Source organism: Eurosta solidaginis, unplaced genomic scaffold (genome assembly GCF_040869045.1).
Source record: "Eurosta solidaginis isolate ZX-2024a unplaced genomic scaffold, ASM4086904v1 ctg00001140.1, whole genome shotgun sequence".
Lineage (NCBI taxonomy): Eukaryota > Metazoa > Arthropoda > Insecta > Diptera > Tephritidae > Eurosta > Eurosta solidaginis.
The window spans coordinates 357,474-382,605 of record NW_027136962.1 but is presented as its reverse complement, the minus strand read 5'-3'; the positions used below and the strand labels follow the sequence as shown (position 1 = coordinate 382,605).

The following is a 25,132-nucleotide window of genomic DNA, read 5'->3' as shown; positions in this document are numbered from 1 at the left end:
CATGCATATGTAGTATGTATGAATGTTCGTTTAAACAAAGTAGCATACGTATGTATGCATAATGAAAACTCATGCAAATGAATATACCCCGACACATGCCAAGCGATATAAATATGTCTATAATAGCAGGCTTATTTTCAAAAATGGCATAAGTTCATTTTTGTAAAAAAATAAACTTAATCTGATTTTAGTAGCAAGAGTATCTGAATACACTAAACTATAAAGTATATAACAAAATTTACTTAAATCGACTTATATCATTTAAAAAAAAAAAGGACAAATTCACAGCTGCGAGTATACACATTAAAATAGCCATACTTATACCAATTTAGGCAAACAAATTTTGCCAACGACCATACCACGCTGAATACATCGGTTCTCGTCCGATCACCGAAATTAAGCAGCGTCGGGCGCGGTTAGTACTTAGATGGGGGACCGCTTGGGAACACCGCGTGTTGTTGGCATATCCAACTTTTTCTTTTATTTTATGTATATATATGTACATAAATATTTTTTTTATTAAATTGCATTTAATTGAATAAATACTTGGAATACAATTTAATATTTCTATAGATTCAATGGAAAAATTTCATACGCGCGCATACATTTACGTGCATAATAATATTAGTTATAATTTTTTACCATATCAATTATTGATTTAAAGCTTATAAGCATTCATCATATAAATACAAAATGAATCTGCATAGTACAAATTCATACTCATCCACCTATTATAGTACTTAAAATGGACGCTGATGTCCGATTATGTTCAGATATGTATATTATAATCATATTGATAATTAATAAGCATTCAATGAGAATTTTTTTTATTTTTTTTTGAATGTCATGAAATTTCATTTAATTATACATATAAGTTGTAGACGTCCAATATCAATAATCAATTCAGACTAAAATTCCAAACTTTAGATGCCTTTAAGTGAAGCCATATAGGGTTACTCTAGTGTTGCAATAGAAATATTTAAAAAATTTTTTAAAATAAAATAATGTTGTTAAAACTCAACGAAGATAAGTTTTTTGATTTCTAATTTAACATATTTTATATATCCGAATTAAAATTTTGATTAGTACAAATATATTTTAAGAAATTTCACTTAATTGAGAAAAAATTCGATTTTATCAGTGCAAACTTTTGATTAAAATGCCTGACACTCCGAAAATATGAAATTCATCAATTTAAATGAATTCGTATATCAAACTAACACATTTCAGTTATCTATTTTTACATGAATATTTGCAATAACTTTAATATGTGAATTTTAATTAATTTATTAAGATGAAAAGTTTATCAAATGTAAATGGTACGTAGCACTGAAATGAAAACATTTGTCATCCATCTTTTCGCTGCGCTTCTAAAATTTTAAACAGAGTATCGCATTCTATGCGCTTGTATAAAAAAGTATAAATAGTGAGTTTGTGCTTTGTGTGCTTAAATTGATAAATATTTTCAAGTGTTAATAAAAGTTTAAATAAAATAATTAAGTGAAAATGTCTGACACAATCGCTGTTGCAAATGTTAGCTCACCAGTAGCTGCTTCTGCTGCTGTTGCTGAGAAGAAAGTTGCTGCTAAAAAAGCAACTAAACCCAAAAAACCATCGGTTGCTCCCACTCATCCACCAACTCAACAAATGGTAGATGCATCGATTAAGAATTTGAAGGAACGTGGTGGCTCATCACTTTTGGCAATTAAGAAATATATTAGTGCAACATATAAATGTGACGCCCAAAAATTGGCACCATTTATTAAGCGCTATTTGAAATCGGCTGTTACTAGTGGAAAATTGATTCAAACCAAAGGAAAGGGGGCATCTGGTTCATTTAAATTATCAGCTGCAGCCACTAAATCAGGTGATGGTAAGTCAAAATCGGTTGATAAATCAAAAGCCAAAAAAGATAGTGCAACATTAAAGAAAAAATCGTCGAGTGGTGTTAAAAAGGCAAGTGGTGAGAAAAAAGTGAAAAAAGCTGTTGCCACTAAGAAAACCGCCGAAAAAAAGAAAAGTGAGAAATCTAAGGCTAAAGACGCAAAAAAGACTGGCGCCGTTAAAGCCAAGCCAACCAAGTCGAAATCTGCCACCGCTAAGTCAAAGGCAACAAAAGCAAAAGCAACTGCTACCAAACCAAAAAAGGCTGCGACTAAAAAGCCAGCTGCAAAAAAGGCATCAGCTAAAAAATAAATATGCTGCGTTTTTTTGTGATAATTTACAAGGACACAACATTCATTAAATGTTGAATTATCAATAAGCCCTTTTCAGGGCTACAAAATATACAAACAAAAAGATCAAAAATGTACGCAATACGTCTGACTACAGCGTTGCTTCGCCATAATAATTAACCGCTCTAGTGTCTGACACTGTAAGTCAGCCCTACCATGCTGACCAATTTTAAAATTGATGTTTCAATTGCAAAACAAAATTAAAAATTTTCATCGACTTAGAAAAATTCATATCTCTTTGTTAATTTATATTTTGTGGCCCTGAAAAGCGCCTTTTTGTTAACATTTTTTGATGTTTCAATTGCAAAACAAAATTAAAAATTTTCATCGACTTAGAAAAATTCATATCTCTTTGTTAATTTATATTTTGTGGCCCTGAAAAGGGCCTTTTTGTTAACATTTTTTCCTCAGTCGCACAAATTACTTGGAGCTTGTGTATTTGGTAACAGCCTTAGTACCCTCACTCACGGCATGCTTAGCCAATTCACCAGGCAACAATAGGCGTACGGCAGTTTGAATTTCGCGACTAGTAATTGTTGAACGTTTATTGTAATGAGCTAAACGTGATGCTTCAGCAGCAATACGTTCAAAAATGTCATTAACAAAACTGTTCATGATACTCATTGCTTTCGACGATATACCAGTATCAGGATGTACTTGTTTCAACACTTTATAAATGTAGATGGCATAACTTTCCTTCCTCTTACGCTTCTTCTTCTTGTCGTTTTTAGTAATATTCTTCTGAGCCTTACCGGCCTTCTTAGCTGCTTTACCACTAGTTTTAGGAGGCATATTTAATTTTCACAAAATCACTTCACTATCACTCACACTTTTTAATAATTTTCTAAGTGTCAAAATGCGCACCTTTAAGTGTATTTTTTCCGACAAACCATTCAACCTGTTCGTAACGATTCGCTAAATATTGCCGGCATTAATTTGAAAACATGCGATTGGGGTTGCTCAATGTACAAACGAAAAAGTATATAAGCGCAGCACAAATTGCGTTTAGGAAATAAAGTGCCCAAGCTATTCAGCTAGTGTGTGTATTTGTGAAAAAGTGTATTAAGTGAAATATATAACAACAATGTCTGGCCGTGGTAAAGGTGGTAAAGTAAAGGGAAAGGCAAAGTCACGTTCAAACCGTGCTGGTCTTCAATTCCCTGTCGGTCGTATTCATCGTTTGTTACGTAAAGGCAATTATGCTGAACGTGTTGGTGCCGGTGCTCCAGTATATTTAGCTGCTGTTATGGAATATTTGGCAGCTGAAGTTCTTGAATTGGCTGGTAATGCTGCACGTGATAATAAAAAAACTAGAATTATTCCACGTCATTTACAATTGGCTATTCGTAACGATGAAGAATTGAATAAACTATTGTCTGGAGTTACCATAGCTCAAGGTGGTGTTTTACCAAATATTCAAGCTGTACTTTTACCAAAGAAGACCGAAAAGAAAGCATAAGTGATGTAATCGCCGATTTACATATATTCTTAGACGCCAAATTTAAAACCGTCCTTTTCAGGACGACAAAATATATATACAAAGAGATTAATTATATTGTCATATATATGTATTTATCTATTTTAAAACCTATTAAAACACTTTTTGAAAGAAAAATTTAAAAGGTCGTAAGTACACTTTTGGAAAATTTATTTTTTTAACGAAATCTGCGTTAACAACTACTTCAATTAATAAAATAGTGTTTGAAAATATTCATAAAAAAGTTGACTTACATCATTTTCCAGAAGAAAAAAAACTGAGCAACATTAAAAAAGTACAGCATGCAAGCTACTACATATTGTATGTATATATGTACATATGTATGTTTGTATGAGCATCTCGACAAAGGCGCAAAAAGTTGTGGCGTGTATTCATACGTACCAAAGGTACAAACACACAACCGTGCATACATACTAATGTATGTGTTTAGCAAATAAATGTGTATATACTCGTGAGTAGGTATACACACCATATTAAGGGTAAAACTACAGCTGCTACTATCAAAATACGAATTTTCATTAACAGTTGCTTCAGTTATTTTTGATCTTTTTTGTTTAAAAAAATTTGTGGTCCTGAAAAGGACCGTTTATAATATTTATTAAAATATGGAATTAAGCACGTTCACCACGTATACGTCTAGCCAATTGAATATCTTTTGGCATAATTGTGACACGTTTTGCATGAATGGCACACAAATTTGTATCTTCGAACAAACCAACTAAATATGCTTCACTTGCTTCTTGTAATGCCATAACAGCTGAACTCTGGAAACGTAAATCAGTTTTAAAATCTTGAGCAATTTCACGCACCAAACGTTGGAATGGCAATTTACGAATCAACAGTTCGGTACTCTTCTGATAACGACGAATTTCACGCAAAGCGACTGTACCTGGGCGATAACGATGTGGCTTCTTCACTCCACCAGTTGCCGGCGCACTTTTGCGAGCAGCTTTAGTGGCCAATTGTTTACGTGGCGCTTTACCACCAGTCGATTTACGGGCTGTTTGCTTTGTACGAGCCATTTCTCACTTTTATTTTTCACAATTCAAAATAAACACTGATCACTGAACACTTCACTTAATAAACCTAATTTTTATAAATGTGGAAATACATATAATAAAATACACAAAAACGTTTCATTTGTCCATTTTTTTAGGGTTGCAATATTGTGCGAGTTAAAATGAGATAGAAATATTTATGCCACATAATGGTAGCTCACTCAATGTTGTGGATTTTTGTATAAATAGCAGCTACGTTCGGTAACCAAGCTATTAGTTGTGAAGTGAAGTGATCAAGTGAAGTGTTCTTGTGAAAGCTAAAAAAAGTGCTAAATAGAAAAAATGACTGGTCGTGGCAAAGGTGGAAAAGGATTAGGTAAAGGTGGCGCCAAACGTCATCGCAAAGTTTTACGTGATAACATCCAAGGTATCACAAAGCCAGCTATTCGACGTTTAGCACGTCGTGGTGGCGTAAAACGTATATCTGGTTTAATATATGAAGAAACTCGTGGTGTTTTAAAAGTATTTTTGGAAAATGTTATCCGTGATGCAGTCACTTATACTGAACATGCTAAAAGGAAAACAGTTACGGCTATGGATGTTGTATATGCATTGAAGAGGCAGGGTCGTACATTGTATGGTTTCGGCGGTTAAATTCATTTTTACGGACATATTAACACAAAATAAATATACATTCAAACAAACGGTCCTTTTCAGGACCACAATATTTTTTAACAAAGATTTCAAAATTTCTCTAATACAATACATAACAGAAAGATATGTTATTAAGATGTACATGCATATGTAGTATGTATGAATGTTCGTTTAAACTAAGTAGCATACGTATGTATGCATAATGAAAACTCATGCAAATGAATATACCCCGACACATGCCAAGCGATATAAATATGTCTATAATAGCAGGCTTATTTTCAAAAATGGCATAAGTTCATTTTTGTAAAAAAATAAACTTAATCTGATTTTAGTAGCAAGAGTATCTGAATACACTAAACTATAAAGTATATAACAAAATTTACTTAAATCGACTTATATCATTTAAAAAAAAAAAGGACAAATTCACAGCTGCGAGTATACACATTAAAATAGCCATACTTATACCAATTTAGGCAAACAAATTTTGCCAACGACCATACCACGCTGAATACATCGGTTCTCGTCCGATCACCGAAATTAAGCAGCGTCGGGCGCGGTTAGTACTTAGATGGGGGACCGCTTGGGAACACCGCGTGTTGTTGGCATATCCAACTTTTTCTTTTATTTTATGTATATATATGTACATAAATATTTTTTTTATTAAATTGCATTTAATTGAATAAATACTTGGAATACAATTTAATATTTCTATAGATTCAATGGAAAAATTTCATACGCGCGCATACATTTACGTGCATAATAATATTAGTTATAATTTTTTACCATATCAATTATTGATTTAAAGCTTATAAGCATTCATCATATAAATACAAAATGAATCTGCATAGTACAAATTCATACTCATCCACCTATTATAGTACTTAAAATGGACGCTGATGTCCGATTATGTTCAGATATGTATATTATAATCATATTGATAATTAATAAGCATTCAATGAGAATTTTTTTTATTTTTTTTTGAATGTCATGAAATTTCATTTAATTATACATATAAGTTGTAGACGTCCAATATCAATAATCAATTCAGACTAAAATTCCAAACTTTAGATGCCTTTAAGTGAAGCCATATAGGGTTACTCTAGTGTTGCAATAGAAATATTTAAAAAATTTTTTAAAATAAAATAATGTTGTTAAAACTCAACGAAGATAAGTTTTTTGATTTCTAATTTAACATATTTTATATATCCGAATTAAAATTTTGATTAGTACAAATATATTTTAAGAAATTTCACTTAATTGAGAAAAAATTCGATTTTATCAGTGCAAACTTTTGATTAAAATGCCTGACACTCCGAAAATATGAAATTCATCAATTTAAATGAATTCGTATATCAAACTAACACATTTCAGTTATCTATTTTTACATGAATATTTGCAATAACTTTAATATGTGAATTTTAATTAATTTATTAAGATGAAAAGTTTATCAAATGTAAATGGTACGTAGCACTGAAATGAAAACATTTGTCATCCATCTTTTCGCTGCGCTTCTAAAATTTTAAACAGAGTATCGCATTCTATGCGCTTGTATAAAAAAGTATAAATAGTGAGTTTGTGCTTTGTGTGCTTAAATTGATAAATATTTTCAAGTGTTAATAAAAGTTTAAATAAAATAATTAAGTGAAAATGTCTGACACAATCGCTGTTGCAAATGTTAGCTCACCAGTAGCTGCTTCTGCTGCTGTTGCTGAGAAGAAAGTTGCTGCTAAAAAAGCAACTAAACCCAAAAAACCATCGGTTGCTCCCACTCATCCACCAACTCAACAAATGGTAGATGCATCGATTAAGAATTTGAAGGAACGTGGTGGCTCATCACTTTTGGCAATTAAGAAATATATTAGTGCAACATATAAATGTGACGCCCAAAAATTGGCACCATTTATTAAGCGCTATTTGAAATCGGCTGTTACTAGTGGAAAATTGATTCAAACCAAAGGAAAGGGGGCATCTGGTTCATTTAAATTATCAGCTGCAGCCACTAAATCAGGTGATGGTAAGTCAAAATCGGTTGATAAATCAAAAGCCAAAAAAGATAGTGCAACATTAAAGAAAAAATCGTCGAGTGGTGTTAAAAAGGCAAGTGGTGAGAAAAAAGTGAAAAAAGCTGTTGCCACTAAGAAAACCGCCGAAAAAAAGAAAAGTGAGAAATCTAAGGCTAAAGACGCAAAAAAGACTGGCGCCGTTAAAGCCAAGCCAACCAAGTCGAAATCTGCCACCGCTAAGTCAAAGGCAACAAAAGCAAAAGCAACTGCTACCAAACCAAAAAAGGCTGCGACTAAAAAGCCAGCTGCAAAAAAGGCATCAGCTAAAAAATAAATATGCTGCGTTTTTTTGTGATAATTTACAAGGACACAACATTCATTAAATGTTGAATTATCAATAAGCCCTTTTCAGGGCTACAAAATATACAAACAAAAAGATCAAAAATGTACGCAATACGTCTGACTACAGCGTTGCTTCGCCATAATAATTAACCGCTCTAGTGTCTGACACTGTAAGTCAGCCCTACCATGCTGACCAATTTTAAAATTGATGTTTCAATTGCAAAACAAAATTAAAAATTTTCATCGACTTAGAAAAATTCATATCTCTTTGTTAATTTATATTTTGTGGCCCTGAAAAGCGCCTTTTTGTTAACATTTTTTGATGTTTCAATTGCAAAACAAAATTAAAAATTTTCATCGACTTAGAAAAATTCATATCTCTTTGTTAATTTATATTTTGTGGCCCTGAAAAGGGCCTTTTTGTTAACATTTTTTCCTCAGTCGCACAAATTACTTGGAGCTTGTGTATTTGGTAACAGCCTTAGTACCCTCACTCACGGCATGCTTAGCCAATTCACCAGGCAACAATAGGCGTACGGCAGTTTGAATTTCGCGACTAGTAATTGTTGAACGTTTATTGTAATGAGCTAAACGTGATGCTTCAGCAGCAATACGTTCAAAAATGTCATTAACAAAACTGTTCATGATACTCATTGCTTTCGACGATATACCAGTATCAGGATGTACTTGTTTCAACACTTTATAAATGTAGATGGCATAACTTTCCTTCCTCTTACGCTTCTTCTTCTTGTCGTTTTTAGTAATATTCTTCTGAGCCTTACCGGCCTTCTTAGCTGCTTTACCACTAGTTTTAGGAGGCATATTTAATTTTCACAAAATCACTTCACTATCACTCACACTTTTTAATAATTTTCTAAGTGTCAAAATGCGCACCTTTAAGTGTATTTTTTCCGACAAACCATTCAACCTGTTCGTAACGATTCGCTAAATATTGCCGGCATTAATTTGAAAACATGCGATTGGGGTTGCTCAATGTACAAACGAAAAAGTATATAAGCGCAGCACAAATTGCGTTTAGGAAATAAAGTGCCCAAGCTATTCAGCTAGTGTGTGTATTTGTGAAAAAGTGTATTAAGTGAAATATATAACAACAATGTCTGGCCGTGGTAAAGGTGGTAAAGTAAAGGGAAAGGCAAAGTCACGTTCAAACCGTGCTGGTCTTCAATTCCCTGTCGGTCGTATTCATCGTTTGTTACGTAAAGGCAATTATGCTGAACGTGTTGGTGCCGGTGCTCCAGTATATTTAGCTGCTGTTATGGAATATTTGGCAGCTGAAGTTCTTGAATTGGCTGGTAATGCTGCACGTGATAATAAAAAAACTAGAATTATTCCACGTCATTTACAATTGGCTATTCGTAACGATGAAGAATTGAATAAACTATTGTCTGGAGTTACCATAGCTCAAGGTGGTGTTTTACCAAATATTCAAGCTGTACTTTTACCAAAGAAGACCGAAAAGAAAGCATAAGTGATGTAATCGCCGATTTACATATATTCTTAGACGCCAAATTTAAAACCGTCCTTTTCAGGACGACAAAATATATATACAAAGAGATTAATTATATTGTCATATATATGTATTTATCTATTTTAAAACCTATTAAAACACTTTTTGAAAGAAAAATTTAAAAGGTCGTAAGTACACTTTTGGAAAATTTATTTTTTTAACGAAATCTGCGTTAACAACTACTTCAATTAATAAAATAGTGTTTGAAAATATTCATAAAAAAGTTGACTTACATCATTTTCCAGAAGAAAAAAAACTGAGCAACATTAAAAAAGTACAGCATGCAAGCTACTACATATTGTATGTATATATGTACATATGTATGTTTGTATGAGCATCTCGACAAAGGCGCAAAAAGTTGTGGCGTGTATTCATACGTACCAAAGGTACAAACACACAACCGTGCATACATACTAATGTATGTGTTTAGCAAATAAATGTGTATATACTCGTGAGTAGGTATACACACCATATTAAGGGTAAAACTACAGCTGCTACTATCAAAATACGAATTTTCATTAACAGTTGCTTCAGTTATTTTTGATCTTTTTTGTTTAAAAAAATTTGTGGTCCTGAAAAGGACCGTTTATAATATTTATTAAAATATGGAATTAAGCACGTTCACCACGTATACGTCTAGCCAATTGAATATCTTTTGGCATAATTGTGACACGTTTTGCATGAATGGCACACAAATTTGTATCTTCGAACAAACCAACTAAATATGCTTCACTTGCTTCTTGTAATGCCATAACAGCTGAACTCTGGAAACGTAAATCAGTTTTAAAATCTTGAGCAATTTCACGCACCAAACGTTGGAATGGCAATTTACGAATCAACAGTTCGGTACTCTTCTGATAACGACGAATTTCACGCAAAGCGACTGTACCTGGGCGATAACGATGTGGCTTCTTCACTCCACCAGTTGCCGGCGCACTTTTGCGAGCAGCTTTAGTGGCCAATTGTTTACGTGGCGCTTTACCACCAGTCGATTTACGGGCTGTTTGCTTTGTACGAGCCATTTCTCACTTTTATTTTTCACAATTCAAAATAAACACTGATCACTGAACACTTCACTTAATAAACCTAATTTTTATAAATGTGGAAATACATATAATAAAATACACAAAAACGTTTCATTTGTCCATTTTTTTAGGGTTGCAATATTGTGCGAGTTAAAATGAGATAGAAATATTTATGCCACATAATGGTAGCTCACTCAATGTTGTGGATTTTTGTATAAATAGCAGCTACGTTCGGTAACCAAGCTATTAGTTGTGAAGTGAAGTGATCAAGTGAAGTGTTCTTGTGAAAGCTAAAAAAAGTGCTAAATAGAAAAAATGACTGGTCGTGGCAAAGGTGGAAAAGGATTAGGTAAAGGTGGCGCCAAACGTCATCGCAAAGTTTTACGTGATAACATCCAAGGTATCACAAAGCCAGCTATTCGACGTTTAGCACGTCGTGGTGGCGTAAAACGTATATCTGGTTTAATATATGAAGAAACTCGTGGTGTTTTAAAAGTATTTTTGGAAAATGTTATCCGTGATGCAGTCACTTATACTGAACATGCTAAAAGGAAAACAGTTACGGCTATGGATGTTGTATATGCATTGAAGAGGCAGGGTCGTACATTGTATGGTTTCGGCGGTTAAATTCATTTTTACGGACATATTAACACAAAATAAATATACATTCAAACAAACGGTCCTTTTCAGGACCACAATATTTTTTAACAAAGATTTCAAAATTTCTCTAATACAATACATAACAGAAAGATATGTTATTAAGATGTACATGCATATGTAGTATGTATGAATGTTCGTTTAAACTAAGTAGCATACGTATGTATGCATAATGAAAACTCATGCAAATGAATATACCCCGACACATGCCAAGCGATATAAATATGTCTATAATAGCAGGCTTATTTTCAAAAATGGCATAAGTTCATTTTTGTAAAAAAATAAACTTAATCTGATTTTAGTAGCAAGAGTATCTGAATACACTAAACTATAAAGTATATAACAAAATTTACTTAAATCGACTTATATCATTTAAAAAAAAAAAGGACAAATTCACAGCTGCGAGTATACACATTAAAATAGCCATACTTATACCAATTTAGGCAAACAAATTTTGCCAACGACCATACCACGCTGAATACATCGGTTCTCGTCCGATCACCGAAATTAAGCAGCGTCGGGCGCGGTTAGTACTTAGATGGGGGACCGCTTGGGAACACCGCGTGTTGTTGGCATATCCAACTTTTTCTTTTATTTTATGTATATATATGTACATAAATATTTTTTTTATTAAATTGCATTTAATTGAATAAATACTTGGAATACAATTTAATATTTCTATAGATTCAATGGAAAAATTTCATACGCGCGCATACATTTACGTGCATAATAATATTAGTTATAATTTTTTACCATATCAATTATTGATTTAAAGCTTATAAGCATTCATCATATAAATACAAAATGAATCTGCATAGTACAAATTCATACTCATCCACCTATTATAGTACTTAAAATGGACGCTGATGTCCGATTATGTTCAGATATGTATATTATAATCATATTGATAATTAATAAGCATTCAATGAGAATTTTTTTTATTTTTTTTTGAATGTCATGAAATTTCATTTAATTATACATATAAGTTGTAGACGTCCAATATCAATAATCAATTCAGACTAAAATTCCAAACTTTAGATGCCTTTAAGTGAAGCCATATAGGGTTACTCTAGTGTTGCAATAGAAATATTTAAAAAATTTTTTAAAATAAAATAATGTTGTTAAAACTCAACGAAGATAAGTTTTTTGATTTCTAATTTAACATATTTTATATATCCGAATTAAAATTTTGATTAGTACAAATATATTTTAAGAAATTTCACTTAATTGAGAAAAAATTCGATTTTATCAGTGCAAACTTTTGATTAAAATGCCTGACACTCCGAAAATATGAAATTCATCAATTTAAATGAATTCGTATATCAAACTAACACATTTCAGTTATCTATTTTTACATGAATATTTGCAATAACTTTAATATGTGAATTTTAATTAATTTATTAAGATGAAAAGTTTATCAAATGTAAATGGTACGTAGCACTGAAATGAAAACATTTGTCATCCATCTTTTCGCTGCGCTTCTAAAATTTTAAACAGAGTATCGCATTCTATGCGCTTGTATAAAAAAGTATAAATAGTGAGTTTGTGCTTTGTGTGCTTAAATTGATAAATATTTTCAAGTGTTAATAAAAGTTTAAATAAAATAATTAAGTGAAAATGTCTGACACAATCGCTGTTGCAAATGTTAGCTCACCAGTAGCTGCTTCTGCTGCTGTTGCTGAGAAGAAAGTTGCTGCTAAAAAAGCAACTAAACCCAAAAAACCATCGGTTGCTCCCACTCATCCACCAACTCAACAAATGGTAGATGCATCGATTAAGAATTTGAAGGAACGTGGTGGCTCATCACTTTTGGCAATTAAGAAATATATTAGTGCAACATATAAATGTGACGCCCAAAAATTGGCACCATTTATTAAGCGCTATTTGAAATCGGCTGTTACTAGTGGAAAATTGATTCAAACCAAAGGAAAGGGGGCATCTGGTTCATTTAAATTATCAGCTGCAGCCACTAAATCAGGTGATGGTAAGTCAAAATCGGTTGATAAATCAAAAGCCAAAAAAGATAGTGCAACATTAAAGAAAAAATCGTCGAGTGGTGTTAAAAAGGCAAGTGGTGAGAAAAAAGTGAAAAAAGCTGTTGCCACTAAGAAAACCGCCGAAAAAAAGAAAAGTGAGAAATCTAAGGCTAAAGACGCAAAAAAGACTGGCGCCGTTAAAGCCAAGCCAACCAAGTCGAAATCTGCCACCGCTAAGTCAAAGGCAACAAAAGCAAAAGCAACTGCTACCAAACCAAAAAAGGCTGCGACTAAAAAGCCAGCTGCAAAAAAGGCATCAGCTAAAAAATAAATATGCTGCGTTTTTTTGTGATAATTTACAAGGACACAACATTCATTAAATGTTGAATTATCAATAAGCCCTTTTCAGGGCTACAAAATATACAAACAAAAAGATCAAAAATGTACGCAATACGTCTGACTACAGCGTTGCTTCGCCATAATAATTAACCGCTCTAGTGTCTGACACTGTAAGTCAGCCCTACCATGCTGACCAATTTTAAAATTGATGTTTCAATTGCAAAACAAAATTAAAAATTTTCATCGACTTAGAAAAATTCATATCTCTTTGTTAATTTATATTTTGTGGCCCTGAAAAGCGCCTTTTTGTTAACATTTTTTGATGTTTCAATTGCAAAACAAAATTAAAAATTTTCATCGACTTAGAAAAATTCATATCTCTTTGTTAATTTATATTTTGTGGCCCTGAAAAGGGCCTTTTTGTTAACATTTTTTCCTCAGTCGCACAAATTACTTGGAGCTTGTGTATTTGGTAACAGCCTTAGTACCCTCACTCACGGCATGCTTAGCCAATTCACCAGGCAACAATAGGCGTACGGCAGTTTGAATTTCGCGACTAGTAATTGTTGAACGTTTATTGTAATGAGCTAAACGTGATGCTTCAGCAGCAATACGTTCAAAAATGTCATTAACAAAACTGTTCATGATACTCATTGCTTTCGACGATATACCAGTATCAGGATGTACTTGTTTCAACACTTTATAAATGTAGATGGCATAACTTTCCTTCCTCTTACGCTTCTTCTTCTTGTCGTTTTTAGTAATATTCTTCTGAGCCTTACCGGCCTTCTTAGCTGCTTTACCACTAGTTTTAGGAGGCATATTTAATTTTCACAAAATCACTTCACTATCACTCACACTTTTTAATAATTTTCTAAGTGTCAAAATGCGCACCTTTAAGTGTATTTTTTCCGACAAACCATTCAACCTGTTCGTAACGATTCGCTAAATATTGCCGGCATTAATTTGAAAACATGCGATTGGGGTTGCTTAATGTACAAACGAAAAAGTATATAAGCGCAGCACAAATTGCGTTTAGGAAATAAAGTGCCCAAGCTATTCAGCTAGTGTGTGTATTTGTGAAAAAGTGTATTAAGTGAAATATATAACAACAATGTCTGGCCGTGGTAAAGGTGGTAAAGTAAAGGGAAAGGCAAAGTCACGTTCAAACCGTGCTGGTCTTCAATTCCCTGTCGGTCGTATTCATCGTTTGTTACGTAAAGGCAATTATGCTGAACGTGTTGGTGCCGGTGCTCCAGTATATTTAGCTGCTGTTATGGAATATTTGGCAGCTGAAGTTCTTGAATTGGCTGGTAATGCTGCACGTGATAATAAAAAAACTAGAATTATTCCACGTCATTTACAATTGGCTATTCGTAACGATGAAGAATTGAATAAACTATTGTCTGGAGTTACCATAGCTCAAGGTGGTGTTTTACCAAATATTCAAGCTGTACTTTTACCAAAGAAGACCGAAAAGAAAGCATAAGTGATGTAATCGCCGATTTACATATATTCTTAGACGCCAAATTTAAAACCGTCCTTTTCAGGACGACAAAATATATATACAAAGAGATTAATTATATTGTCATATATATGTATTTATCTATTTTAAAACCTATTAAAACACTTTTTGAAAGAAAAATTTAAAAGGTCGTAAGTACACTTTTGGAAAATTTATTTTTTTAACGAAATCTGCGTTAACAACTACTTCAATTAATAAAATAGTGTTTGAAAATATTCATAAAAAAGTTGACTTACATCATTTTCCAGAAGAAAAAAAACTGAGCAACATTAAAAAAGTACAGCATGCAAGCTACTACATATTGTATGTATATATGTACATATGTATGTTTGTATGAGCATCTCGACAAAGGCGCAAAAAGTTGTGGCGTGTATTCATACGTACCAAAGGTACAAACACACAACCGTGCATACATACTAATGTATGTGTTTAGCAAATAAATGTGTATATACTCGTGAGTAGGTATACACACCATATTAAGGGTAAAACTACAGCTGCTACTATCAAAATACGAATTTTCATTAACAGTTGCTTCAGTTATTTTTGATCTTTTTTGTTTAAAAAAATTTGTGGTCCTGAAAAGGACCGTTTATAATATTTATTAAAATATGGAATTAAGCACGTTCACCACGTATACGTCTAGCCAATTGAATATCTTTTGGCATAATTGTGACACGTTTTGCATGAATGGCACACAAATTTGTATCTTCGAACAAACCAACTAAATATGCTTCACTTGCTTCTTGTAATGCCATAACAGCTGAACTCTGGAAACGTAAATCAGTTTTAAAATCTTGAGCAATTTCACGCACCAAACGTTGGAATGGCAATTTACGAATCAACAGTTCGGTACTCTTCTGATAACGACGAATTTCACGCAAAGCGACTGTACCTGGGCGATAACGATGTGGCTTCTTCACTCCACCAGTTGCCGGCGCACTTTTGCGAGCAGCTTTAGTGGCCAATTGTTTACGTGGCGCTTTACCACCAGTCGATTTACGGGCTGTTTGCTTTGTACGAGCCATTTCTCACTTTTATTTTTCACAATTCAAAATAAACACTGATCACTGAACACTTCACTTAATAAACCTAATTTTTATAAATGTGGAAATACATATAATAAAATACACAAAAACGTTTCATTTGTCCATTTTTTTAGGGTTGCAATATTGTGCGAGTTAAAATGAGATAGAAATATTTATGCCACATAATGGTAGCTCACTCAATGTTGTGGATTTTTGTATAAATAGCAGCTACGTTCGGTAACCAAGCTATTAGTTGTGAAGTGAAGTGATCAAGTGAAGTGTTCTTGTGAAAGCTAAAAAAAGTGCTAAATAGAAAAAATGACTGGTCGTGGCAAAGGTGGAAAAGGATTAGGTAAAGGTGGCGCCAAACGTCATCGCAAAGTTTTACGTGATAACATCCAAGGTATCACAAAGCCAGCTATTCGACGTTTAGCACGTCGTGGTGGCGTAAAACGTATATCTGGTTTAATATATGAAGAAACTCGTGGTGTTTTAAAAGTATTTTTGGAAAATGTTATCCGTGATGCAGTCACTTATACTGAACATGCTAAAAGGAAAACAGTTACGGCTATGGATGTTGTATATGCATTGAAGAGGCAGGGTCGTACATTGTATGGTTTCGGCGGTTAAATTCATTTTTACGGACATATTAACACAAAATAAATATACATTCAAACAAACGGTCCTTTTCAGGACCACAATATTTTTTAACAAAGATTTCAAAATTTCTCTAATACAATACATAACAGAAAGATATGTTATTAAGATGTACATGCATATGTAGTATGTATGAATGTTCGTTTAAACTAAGTAGCATACGTATGTATGCATAATGAAAACTCATGCAAATGAATATACCCCGACACATGCCAAGCGATATAAATATGTCTATAATAGCAGGCTTATTTTCAAAAATGGCATAAGTTCATTTTTGTAAAAAAATAAACTTAATCTGATTTTAGTAGCAAGAGTATCTGAATACACTAAACTATAAAGTATATAACAAAATTTACTTAAATCGACTTATATCATTTAAAAAAAAAAAGGACAAATTCACAGCTGCGAGTATACACATTAAAATAGCCATACTTATACCAATTTAGGCAAACAAATTTTGCCAACGACCATACCACGCTGAATACATCGGTTCTCGTCCGATCACCGAAATTAAGCAGCGTCGGGCGCGGTTAGTACTTAGATGGGGGACCGCTTGGGAACACCGCGTGTTGTTGGCATATCCAACTTTTTCTTTTATTTTATGTATATATATGTACATAAATATTTTTTTTATTAAATTGCATTTAATTGAATAAATACTTGGAATACAATTTAATATTTCTATAGATTCAATGGAAAAATTTCATACGCGCGCATACATTTACGTGCATAATAATATTAGTTATAATTTTTTACCATATCAATTATTGATTTAAAGCTTATAAGCATTCATCATATAAATACAAAATGAATCTGCATAGTACAAATTCATACTCATCCACCTATTATAGTACTTAAAATGGACGCTGATGTCCGATTATGTTCAGATATGTATATTATAATCATATTGATAATTAATAAGCATTCAATGAGAATTTTTTTTATTTTTTTTTGAATGTCATGAAATTTCATTTAATTATACATATAAGTTGTAGACGTCCAATATCAATAATCAATTCAGACTAAAATTCCAAACTTTAGATGCCTTTAAGTGAAGCCATATAGGGTTACTCTAGTGTTGCAATAGAAATATTTAAAAAATTTTTTAAAATAAAATAATGTTGTTAAAACTCAACGAAGATAAGTTTTTTGATTTCTAATTTAACATATTTTATATATCCGAATTAAAATTTTGATTAGTACAAATATATTTTAAGAAATTTCACTTAATTGAGAAAAAATTCGATTTTATCAGTGCAAACTTTTGATTAAAATGCCTGACACTCCGAAAATATGAAATTCATCAATTTAAATGAATTCGTATATCAAACTAACACATTTCAGTTATCTATTTTTACATGAATATTTGCAATAACTTTAATATGTGAATTTTAATTAATTTATTAAGATGAAAAGTTTATCAAATGTAAATGGTACGTAGCACTGAAATGAAAACATTTGTCATCCACCTTTCCGCTGCGCTTCTAAAATTTTAAACAGAGTATCGCATTCTATGCGCTTGTATAAAAAAGTATAAATAGTGAGTTTGTGCTTTGTGTGCTTAAATTGATAAATATTTTCAAGTGTTAATAAAAGTTTAAATAAAATAATTAAGTGAAAATGTCTGACACAATCGCTGTTGCAAATGTTAGCTCACCAGTAGCTGCTTCTGCTGCTGTTGCTGAGAAGAAAGTTGCTGCTAAAAAAGCAACTAAACCCAAAAAACCATCGGTTGCTCCCACTCATCCACCAACTCAACAAATGGTAGATGCATCGATTAAGAATTTGAAGGAACGTGGTGGCTCATCACTTTTGGCAATTAAGAAATATATTAGTGCAACATATAAATGTGACGCCCAAAAATTGGCACCATTTATTAAGCGCTATTTGAAATCGGCTGTTACTAGTGGAAAATTGATTCAAACCAAAGGAAAGGGGGCATCTGGTTCATTTAAATTATCAGCTGCAGCCACTAAATCAGGTGATGGTAAGTCAAAATCGGTTGATAAATCAAAAGCCAAAAAAGATAGTGCAACATTAAAGAAAAAATCGTCGAGTGGTGTTAAAAAGGCAAGTGGTGAGAAAAAAGTGAAAAAAGCTGTTGCCACTAAGAAAACCGCCGAAAAAAAGAAAAGTGAGAAATCTAAGGCTAAAGACGCAAAAAAGACTGGCGCCGTTAAAGCCAAGCCAACCAAGTCGAAATCTGCCACCGCTAAGTCAAAGGCAACAAAAGCAAAAGCAACTGCTACCAAACCAAAAAAGGCTGCGACTAAAAAGCCAGCTGCAAAAAAGGCATCAGCTAAAAAATAAATATGCTGCGTTTTTTTGTGATAATTTACAAGGACACAACATTCATTAAATGTTGAATTATCAATAAGCCCTTTTCAGGGCTACAAAATATACAAACAAAAAGATCAAAAATGTACGCAATACGTCTGACTACAGCGTTGCTTCGCCATAATAATTAACCGCTCTAGTGTCTGACACTGTAAGTCAGCCCTACCATGCTGACCAATTTTAAAATTGATGTTTCAATTGCAAAACAAAATTAAAAATTTTCATCGACTTAGAAAAATTCATATCTCTTTGTTAATTTATATTTTGTGGCCCTGAAAAGCGCCTTTTTGTTAACATTTTTTGATGTTTCAATTGCAAAACAAAATTAAAAATTTTCATCGACTTAGAAAAATTCATATCTCTTTGTTAATTTATATTTTGTGGCCCTGAAAAGGGCCTTTTTGTTAACATTTTTTCCTCAGTCGCACAAATTACTTGGAGCTTGTGTATTTGGTAACAGCCTTAGTACCCTCACTCACGGCATGCTTAGCCAATTCACCAGGCAACAATAGGCGTACGGCAGTTTGAATTTCGCGACTAGTAATTGTTGAACGTTTATTGTAATGAGCTAAACGTGATGCTTCAGCAGCAATACGTTCAAAAATGTCATTAACAAAACTGTTCATGATACTCATTGCTTTCGACGATATACCAGTATCAGGATGTACTTGTTTCAACACTTTATAAATGTAGATGGCATAACTTTCCTTCCTCTTACGCTTCTTCTTCTTGTCGTTTTTAGTAATATTCTTCTGAGCCTTACCGGCCTTCTTAGCTGCTTTACCACTAGTTTTAGGAGGCATATTTAATTTTCACAAAATCACTTCACTATCACTCACACTTTTTAATAATTTTCTAAGTGTCAAAATGCGCACCTTTAAGTGTATTTTTTCCGACAAACCATTCAACCTGTTCGTAACGATTCGCTAAATATTGCCGGCATTAATTTGAAAACATGCGATTGGGGTTGCTCAATGTACAAACGAAAAAGTATATAAGCGCAGCACAAATTGCGTTTAGGAAATAAAGTGCCCAAGCTATTCAGCTAGTGTGTGTATTTGTGAAAAAGTGTATTAAGTGAAATATATAACAACAATGTCTGGCCGTGGTAAAGGTGGTAAAGTAAAGGGAAAGGCAAAGTCACGTTCAAACCGTGCTGGTCTTCAATTCCCTGTCGGTCGTATTCATCGTTTGTTACGTAAAGGCAATTATGCTGAACGTGTTGGTGCCGGTGCTCCAGTATATTTAGCTGCTGTTATGGAATATTTGGCAGCTGAAGTTCTTGAATTGGCTGGTAATGCTGCACGTGATAATAAAAAAACTAGAATTATTCCACGTCATTTACAATTGGCTATTCGTAACGATGAAGAATTGAATAAACTATTGTCTGGAGTTACCATAGCTCAAGGTGGTGTTTTACCAAATATTCAAGCTGTACTTTTACCAAAGAAGACCGAAAAGAAAGCATAAGTGATGTAATCGCCGATTTACATATATTCTTAGACGCCAAATTTAAAACCGTCCTTTTCAGGACGACAAAATATATATACAAAGAGATTAATTATATTGTCATATATATGTATTTATCTATTTTAAAACCTATTAAAACACTTTTTGAAAGAAAAATTTAAAAGGTCGTAAGTACACTTTTGGAAAATTTATTTTTTTAACGAAATCTGCGTTAACAACTACTTCAATTAATAAAATAGTGTTTGAAAATATTCATAAAAAAGTTGACTTACATCATTTTCCAGAAGAAAAAAAACTGAGCAACATTAAAAAAGTACAGCATGCAAGCTACTACATATTGTATGTATATATGTACATATGTATGTTTGTATGAGCATCTCGACAAAGGCGCAAAAAGTTGTGGCGTGTATTCATACGTACCAAAGGTACAAACACACAACCGTGCATACATACTAATGTATGTGTTTAGCAAATAAATGTGTATATACTCGTGAGTAGGTATACACACCATATTAAGGGTAAAACTACAGCTGCTACTATCAAAATACGAATTTTCATTAACAGTTGCTTCAGTTATTTTTGATCTTTTTTGTTTAAAAAAATTTGTGGTCCTGAAAAGGACCGTTTATAATATTTATTAAAATATGGAATTAAGCACGTTCACCACGTATACGTCTAGCCAATTGAATATCTTTTGGCATAATTGTGACACGTTTTGCATGAATGGCACACAAATTTGTATCTTCGAACAAACCAACTAAATATGCTTCACTTGCTTCTTGTAATGCCATAACAGCTGAACTCTGGAAACGTAAATCAGTTTTAAAATCTTGAGCAATTTCACGCACCAAACGTTGGAATGGCAATTTACGAATCAACAGTTCGGTACTCTTCTGATAACGACGAATTTCACGCAAAGCGACTGTACCTGGGCGATAACGATGTGGCTTCTTCACTCCACCAGTTGCCGGCGCACTTTTGCGAGCAGCTTTAGTGGCCAATTGTTTACGTGGCGCTTTACCACCAGTCGATTTACGGGCTGTTTGCTTTGTACGAGCCATTTCTCACTTTTATTTTTCACAATTCAAAATAAACACTGATCACTGAACACTTCACTTAATAAACCTAATTTTTATAAATGTGGAAATACATATAATAAAATACACAAAAACGTTTCATTTGTCCATTTTTTTAGGGTTGCAATATTGTGCGAGTTAAAATGAGATAGAAATATTTATGCCACATAATGGTAGCTCACTCAATGTTGTGGATTTTTGTATAAATAGCAGCTACGTTCGGTAACCAAGCTATTAGTTGTGAAGTGAAGTGATCAAGTGAAGTGTTCTTGTGAAAGCTAAAAAAAGTGCTAAATAGAAAAAATGACTGGTCGTGGCAAAGGTGGAAAAGGATTAGGTAAAGGTGGCGCCAAACGTCATCGCAAAGTTTTACGTGATAACATCCAAGGTATCACAAAGCCAGCTATTCGACGTTTAGCACGTCGTGGTGGCGTAAAACGTATATCTGGTTTAATATATGAAGAAACTCGTGGTGTTTTAAAAGTATTTTTGGAAAATGTTATCCGTGATGCAGTCACTTATACTGAACATGCTAAAAGGAAAACAGTTACGGCTATGGATGTTGTATATGCATTGAAGAGGCAGGGTCGTACATTGTATGGTTTCGGCGGTTAAATTCATTTTTACGGACATATTAACACAAAATAAATATACATTCAAACAAACGGTCCTTTTCAGGACCACAATATTTTTTAACAAAGATTTCAAAATTTCTCTAATACAATACATAACAGAAAGATATGTTATTAAGATGTACATGCATATGTAGTATGTATGAATGTTCGTTTAAACTAAGTAGCATACGTATGTATGCATAATGAAAACTCATGCAAATGAATATACCCCGACACATGCCAAGCGATATAAATATGTCTATAATAGCAGGCTTATTTTCAAAAATGGCATAAGTTCATTTTTGTAAAAAAATAAACTTAATCTGATTTTAGTAGCAAGAGTATCTGAATACACTAAACTATAAAGTATATAACAAAATTTACTTAAATCGACTTATATCATTTAAAAAAAAAGGACAAATTCACAGCTGCGAGTATACACATTAAAATAGCCATACTTATACCAATTTAGGCAAACAAATTTTGCCAACGACCATACCACGCTGAATACATCGGTTCTCGTCCGATCACCGAAATTAAGCAGCGTCGGGCGCGGTTAGTACTTAGATGGGGGACCGCTTGGGAACACCGCGTGTTGTTGGCATATCCAACTTTTTCTTTTATTTTATGTATATATATGTACATAAATATTTTTTTTATTAAATTGCATTTAATTGAATAAATACTTGGAATACAATTTAATATTTCTATAGATTCAATGGAAAAATTTCATACGCGCGCATACATTTACGTGCATAATAATATTAGTTATAATTTTTTACCATATCAATTATTGATTTAAAGCTTATAAGCATTCATCATATAAATACAAAATGAATCTGCATAGTACAAATTCATACTCATCCACCTATTATAGTACTTAAAATGGACGCTGATGTCCGATTATGTTCAGATATGTATATTATAATCATATTGATAATTAATAAGCATTCAATGAGAATTTTTTTTATTTTTTTTTTGAATGTCATGAAATTTCATTTAATTATACATATAAGTTGTAGACGTCCAATATCAATAATCAATTCAGACTAAAATTCCAAACTTTAGATGCCTTTAAGTGAAGCCATATAGGGTTACTCTAGTGTTGCAATAGAAATATTTAAAAAATTTTTTAAAATAAAATAATGTTGTTAAAACTCAACGAAGATAAGTTTTTTGATTTCTAATTTAACATATTTTATATATCCGAATTAAAATTTTGATTAGTACAAATATATTTTAAGAAATTTCACTTAATTGAGAAAAAATTCGATTTTATCAGTGCAAACTTTTGATTAAAATGCCTGACACTCCGAAAATATGAAATTCATCAATTTAAATGAATTCGTATATCAAACTAACACATTTCAGTTATCTATTTTTACATGAATATTTGCAATAACTTTAATATGTGAATTTTAATTAATTTATTAAGATGAAAAGTTTATCAAATGTAAATGGTACGTAGCACTGAAATGAAAACATTTGTCATCCATCTTTTCGCTGCGCTTCTAAAATTTTAAACAGAGTATCGCATTCTATGCGCTTGTATAAAAAAGTATAAATAGTGAGTTTGTGCTTTGTGTGCTTAAATTGATAAATATTTTCAAGTGTTAATAAAAGTTTAAATAAAATAATTAAGTGAAAATGTCTGACACAATCGCTGTTGCAAATGTTAGCTCACCAGTAGCTGCTTCTGCTGCTGTTGCTGAGAAGAAAGTTGCTGCTAAAAAAGCAACTAAACCCAAAAAACCATCGGTTGCTCCCACTCATCCACCAACTCAACAAATGGTAGATGCATCGATTAAGAATTTGAAGGAACGTGGTGGCTCATCACTTTTGGCAATTAAGAAATATATTAGTGCAACATATAAATGTGACGCCCAAAAATTGGCACCATTTATTAAGCGCTATTTGAAATCGGCTGTTACTAGTGGAAAATTGATTCAAACCAAAGGAAAGGGGGCATCTGGTTCATTTAAATTATCAGCTGCAGCCACTAAATCAGGTGATGGTAAGTCAAAATCGGTTGATAAATCAAAAGCCAAAAAAGATAGTGCAACATTAAAGAAAAAATCGTCGAGTGGTGTTAAAAAGGCAAGTGGTGAGAAAAAAGTGAAAAAAGCTGTTGCCACTAAGAAAACCGCCGAAAAAAAGAAAAGTGAGAAATCTAAGGCTAAAGACGCAAAAAAGACTGGCGCCGTTAAAGCCAAGCCAACCAAGTCGAAATCTGCCACCGCTAAGTCAAAGGCAACAAAAGCAAAAGCAACTGCTACCAAACCAAAAAAGGCTGCGACTAAAAAGCCAGCTGCAAAAAAGGCATCAGCTAAAAAATAAATATGCTGCGTTTTTTTGTGATAATTTACAAGGACACAACATTCATTAAATGTTGAATTATCAATAAGCCCTTTTCAGGGCTACAAAATATACAAACAAAAAGATCAAAAATGTACGCAATACGTCTGACTACAGCGTTGCTTCGCTATAATAATTAACCGCTCTAGTGTCTGACACTGTAAGTCAGCCCTACCATGCTGACCAATTTTAAAATTGATGTTTCAATTGCAAAACAAAATTAAAAATTTTCATCGACTTAGAAAAATTCATATCTCTTTGTTAATTTATATTTTGTGGCCCTGAAAAGCGCCTTTTTGTTAACATTTTTTGATGTTTCAATTGCAAAACAAAATTAAAAATTTTCATCGACTTAGAAAAATTCATATCTCTTTGTTAATTTATATTTTGTGGCCCTGAAAAGGGCCTTTTTGTTAACATTTTTTCCTCAGTCGCACAAATTACTTGGAGCTTGTGTATTTGGTAACAGCCTTAGTACCCTCACTCACGGCATGCTTAGCCAATTCACCAGGCAACAATAGGCGTACGGCAGTTTGAATTTCGCGACTAGTAATTGTTGAACGTTTATTGTAATGAGCTAAACGTGATGCTTCAGCAGCAATACGTTCAAAAATGTCATTAACAAAACTGTTCATGATACTCATTGCTTTCGACGATATACCAGTATCAGGATGTACTTGTTTCAACACTTTATAAATGTAGATGGCATAACTTTCCTTCCTCTTACGCTTCTTCTTCTTGTCGTTTTTAGTAATATTCTTCTGAGCCTTACCGGCCTTCTTAGCTGCTTTACCACTAGTTTTAGGAGGCATATTTAAT

General features: G+C 32.8%; 5 non-coding genes across 5 annotated transcripts; all 5 read left to right on the top strand.

Moving 5' to 3' along the window:
* The first annotated feature begins 345 nt into the window (after positions 1-345).
* LOC137235901 (5S ribosomal RNA) lies at positions 346-464 on the top strand. Its single transcript, XR_010948103.1, has one exon. It is a non-coding gene; the product is annotated as a 5S ribosomal RNA (ribosomal RNA).
* A 5,406-nt stretch (positions 465-5,870) lies between these two features.
* On the top strand, positions 5,871-5,989 carry LOC137235900 (5S ribosomal RNA). The gene has a single exon (XR_010948102.1). It is a non-coding gene; the product is annotated as a 5S ribosomal RNA (ribosomal RNA).
* Positions 5,990-11,395: 5,406 nt separating this feature from the next.
* LOC137235899 (5S ribosomal RNA) lies at positions 11,396-11,514 on the top strand. The gene has a single exon (XR_010948101.1). It is a non-coding gene; the product is annotated as a 5S ribosomal RNA (ribosomal RNA).
* A 5,406-nt stretch (positions 11,515-16,920) lies between these two features.
* LOC137235897 (5S ribosomal RNA) lies at positions 16,921-17,039 on the top strand. The gene has a single exon (XR_010948099.1). It is a non-coding gene; the product is annotated as a 5S ribosomal RNA (ribosomal RNA).
* Positions 17,040-22,443: 5,404 nt separating this feature from the next.
* Positions 22,444-22,562, top strand: LOC137235896 (5S ribosomal RNA). The gene has a single exon (XR_010948098.1). It is a non-coding gene; the product is annotated as a 5S ribosomal RNA (ribosomal RNA).
* The last annotated feature ends 2,570 nt before the right edge of the window (positions 22,563-25,132 follow it).